This window comes from Salmo salar, chromosome ssa21 (assembly GCF_905237065.1).
Source record: "Salmo salar chromosome ssa21, Ssal_v3.1, whole genome shotgun sequence".
NCBI classification, from domain to species: Eukaryota; Metazoa; Chordata; class Actinopteri; order Salmoniformes; family Salmonidae; genus Salmo; species Salmo salar.
In genome coordinates, this window is record NC_059462.1 from 55,643,010 (window position 1) to 55,648,009 (window position 5,000).

General features: G+C 53.9%; 1 protein-coding gene across 2 annotated transcripts in view; it reads left to right on the plus strand.

The window, feature by feature from the left end:
- The window catches only part of LOC106582529 (neuropilin-2), a 244,879-nt gene that overhangs the window by 136,461 nt on the left and 103,418 nt on the right, over positions 1-5,000 (plus strand). The gene's annotated exons all lie outside the window — the stretch shown is intronic.

Consider the following 5,000-nt stretch of genomic DNA (forward strand, 5'->3'; position numbering starts at 1 on the left):
CACACACACACACACACACACACACACACACACACACACACACACACACACGCATCTGCACACACAGGGAGGGAGAGAGATGAGGAGGGAGGGAAGGTCAGGATTGGAACAGCCTGCCTGCTGCTTTTTCCATCCCTGTTTTTATCTCCCGCGTCTCCTCCCCTCCTCCCCTGTTAGTGGTTACACGTGTTTTTCCTGTGGTTGTAGATGGCGTCTCCATCACACACAGCGAGAGGCCTCTGGGATAGCTCTGGCTGTAATATACTCTACTTCCTGCTTTGACAAGACCTCAGTTTCCTTCAGATCCCATGCTACAGGGAGAAACTGGAGATGCTACAGGGAGAAACGGAACGTCCCCACAAGCCTCTACGCTCTTCGAAAAATGGGTTCCGAAAATGTTCTTCTTCTGTCCCCGTAGGAGAACCCTTTTTGGTTCCAGAGAGAACTCTTTCGGGTTCTATGTAGAAACCTCTGTGTGAAGGGTTCTACCAAGGAACCAAAAAGGGTTCTTCAAGGGGTTCTCCTACGGGGACAGCCGAAGAACCCTTTTAGGTTCTAGATACCACCTTTTTTTATGATGGTGAGAAAGAAAAAGTCAGAGGGGTGGGAAAAGGCAAGAGAGCCTTTGAGTTGGAGAGATGGATTTTGTGCGTTTGAGTTGGAGAGATGGATTTTGTGCGTTTGAGTTGGAGAGGTGGATTTTGTGCGTTTGAGTTGGAGAGATGGATTTTGTGCGTTTGAGTTGGAGAGATGGATTTTGTGCGTTTGAGTTGGAGAGATTGATTTTGTGCCTTTGAGTTGGAGAGGTTGAGTAAATTGGGTTAGGACACTGTGTCTTTGAAGAAAACACATTTATAGGTGAAGGGTACAGTAACCAATTAGGGATAGATGTGGGAAAAGATATGAGAGCCTCAGAGTTTAAGTTGGAGCGATTGACTAGATATAGGAAGCTATGAAGACATCTAAGGTCCCCGTGGTATAGGGGGTGAAACAACGTCTGGAGACCAAGGTCCGACATGTTGGAAAAGGGAGAGGGAGAGGGAGAGAGAGAGAGACAGACAGACAGACAGACAGACAGACAGACAGACAGACAGACAGACAGACAGACAGACAGACAGACAGACAGACAGACAGACAGACAGACAGACAGACAGACAGACAGACAGACAGACAGACAGACAGACAGACAGACAGACAGACAGACAGACAGACAGACAGACAGAGAGAGAGTGAGGAGGGCTGTCCATGAAGAGATCTTTGAGTTTGGGTGATTTGGAAGATTTAGGAAGCTGTGAAGACATTTATAGGGTGGAAAGGGACAGTGATCAGAGACATCTCTATACATCACTGGTTGCTGGTAGATGGTGTCACAGCTATTCTGATCTCCACCCAAACCCGGGAAATCCTGTTTAGAGCTGTTTTACTTTTGGAGGGGATCGGGGAAAGCCTTTGCGGAAGACAGAAACAACAACTGAGTCATGTTGTAGTGGAACCACCACCATCACCATCTCCTCCTCTCCTCCTCCTCCTCCTCCTCCTCCTCTCCTGCTCTCCTCTTCCTCCTCCTCCTCTTCCTCCTCCTCCTCTCCTGCTCTCCTCCTCTCCTCCTCCTCCTCCTCCTCCTCCACTCCTCCACTTCCTCCTCCTCCTCCTCCTCCTCTTCCTCCTCCTCCTCCTCCTCCACTCCTGCTCTCCTCCTCCTCCTCCTCCTCCTCCTCCTCCTCCTCCTCCTCCTCCACTCCTGCTCTCCTCCTCTCCTCCTCCTCCTCCTCCACCTCCTCTTCCTCCTCCTCCTCTCCTGCTCTCCTCCTCTCCTCCTCCTCCTCCTCCACCTCCTCTTCCTCCTCCTCCTCTCCTGCTCTCCTCCTCTCCTCCTCCTCCTCCTCCACCTCCTCTTCCTCCTCCTCCTCTCCTGCTCTCCTCCTCCTCCCCCTCCTCCTCCTCCTCTCTTCTTCCCTGATCTTCCTATCCCTCTCTCCTTCTTCGCTAAGCTTTGTTCCATTTTTCTCAAGAAAGCCATCTGAGAAAGCCATCAGAAGGGAGTTATTTTGCCATCAGAAGGGAGTTATTTTGCCATCAGAAGGGAGTTATTTTGCCATCAGAAGGGAGTTATTTTGTAACATGGAGAACTCTATTCACACAGGTTGGAGAAACAGAAAACAGAGTGACAGCCAAAGTGAATGACTGTTCATTGGTCTAATGCAGCTATTTACAGGCTGTTAGTATTAACCAGGCTTCTGCTTCTCCCTCTCCCTCTCTCTCTCTCTCTCTCTCTCTCTCTCTCTCCTCCCTCTCTCTGCTCTCTCTCTCTCTCTCTCTCTCCCTCTCTCTCTCTCTCTCTCTCTCTCTCTTCCCTCTCTCTCTCTCCCTCTCTCTCTCTCTCTCTCTCTCTCCCTCTCTCTCCTCTATCTCTCTCTCTCTCTCTCCCTCTCTCCCTCTGTCTCTATCTGTCTCTCTCTCTCTCTTCCCTCTCTCTCTTCCCTCTCTCTCTCTCTCTCTTCCCTCTCTCTTCCCTCTCTCTCTCTCTCTCTATCTCTCTCTCTCACACACACTTCTCCTTACATCTGTCCATGTGAAAGGCAGCCTCGGGAAACACAGCCATTGTGATGATTTGTTATATTTTTAACATATTTAATAATGTCATTAAAGCTGTATAACATGAAGCCGTATGTGCCATATGGAATGTACGTTAGCCTGTACAAAGTTAACCAGCCCACAGTAAAGCATGATCCAGCCCCAGCAGCTCCGTACACCCCTCCCCCTTGCATCTCATGTTTCCTAGTCTTACACGTTCATATTTTAGTCTTCCCCGACAGGTAATGTAGTAGACAGTCCCTATTGTTTACACTATATCAAGGCCCCTCCAACTTACAGGTTCACAGTCAGCCCTAAACCTTGACCTGTACACCAACCAGCCAGGACAGAAAACACCCCGACCAGCCTGGAACAAGTAAAAAACAGATGCTGTACTGTCTCCCCCCTCCCCTACAGAACAGACACCACCTCCCTTACAGAACAGACACCACCTCCCCTACAGAACAGACACCACCTCCCCTACAGAACAGACACCACCTCCCCTACAGAACAGACACCCCCTCCCCTACAGAACAGACACCCCCTCCCCTACAGAACAGACACCCCCTCCCCTACAGAACAGACACCCCCTCCCCCACAGAACAGACACCCCCTCCCTTACAGAACAGACACCCCCCTCCCCTACAGAACAGACACCCCCTCCCCTAAACAGACACCCCCTCCCCTACAGAACAGACACCCCCTCCCCTACAGAACAGACACCACCTCCCCTACAGAACAGACACCACCTCCCTTACAGAACAGACACACCCTCCCCTACAGAACAGACACCCCCTCCCCTACAGAACAGACACCCCCTCCCTTACAGAACAGACACCCCTCCCCTACAGAACAGACACCACCTCCCCTACAGAACAGACACCCCCTCCCCTACAGAACAGACACCCCTCCCCTACAGAACAGACACCCCCTCCCCTACAGAACAGACACCCCCTCCCTACAGAACAGACACCCCCTCCCCTACAGAACAGAACAGACATCCCCTCCCCTACAGAACAGACACCCCCTCCCTTACAGAACAGACACCCCTCCCCTACAGACACCCCCTCCCCTACAGACACCCCCTCCCCTACAGAACAGACACCCCCTCCCTTACAGAACAGACACCCCCTCCCCTACAGAACAGACACCCCCTCCCTTACAGAACAGACACCCCCTCCCCTACAGACACCCCCTCCCCTACAGAACAGACACCCCCTCCCCTACAGAACAGACACCCCCTCTCCTACAGAACAGACACCCCCTCCCCTACAGAACAGACACCCCCTCCCCTACAGAACAGACACCCCCTCCCCTACAGAACAGACACCCCCTCCCCTACAGACACCCCCTCCCCTACAGAACAGACACCCCCTCCCCTACAGAACAGACACCCCCTCCCCTACAGAACAGACACCCCCCTCCCCTACAGAACAGACACCCCCTCCCTTACAGAACAGACACCCCCTCCCCTACAGAACAGACACCCCCTCCCCTACAGAACAGACACCCCCTCCCCTACAGAACAGACACCCCCTCCCCTACAGAACAGACACCCCCTCCCCTACAGACAGACACCCCCTCCCCTACAGACAGCCCCCCTCCCCTACAGAACAGACACCCCCTCCCTTACAGAACAGACACCCCCTCCCCTACAGAACAGACACCCCCTCTCCTACAGAACACCCCCTCCCCTACAGAACAGACACCCCCTCCCCTACAGAACAGACACCCCCTCCCCTACAGACACCCCCTCCCCTACAGAACAGACACCCCCTCCCCTACAGAACAGACACCCCTCCCCTACAGACACCCCCTCCCCTACAGAACAGACACCCCCTCCCCTACAGAACAGACACCCCCTCTCCTACAGACAGACCCCCTCCCCTACAGAACAGACACCCCCTCCCCTACAGACACCCCCTCCCCTACAGAACAGACACCCCCTCCCCTACAGAACAGACACCCCCTCCCCTACAGAACAGACACCCCCTCCCCTACAGAACAGACACCCCCTCCCCTACAGAACAGACACCCCCTCCCCTACAGAACAGACACCCCCTCCCTTACAGAACAGACACCCCCTCCCCTACAGAACAGACACCCCCTCCCCTACAGAACAGACACCCCCTCCCCTACAGACACCCCCTCCCCTACAGACACCCCCTCCCCTACAGAACAGACACCCCCTCCCCTACAGAACAGACACCCCCTCCCCTACAGAACAGACACCTCCCTCCCCTACAGACACCCCCTCCCCTACAGACACCCCCCTCCCCTACAGAACAGACACCCCCCTCCCCTACAGAACAGACACCCCCTCCCCTACAGAACAGACACCCCCTCCCCTACAGAACAGACACCCCCTCCCCTACAGAACAGACACTCCCTCCCCTACAGAACAGACACCCCCTCCCCTACAGAAC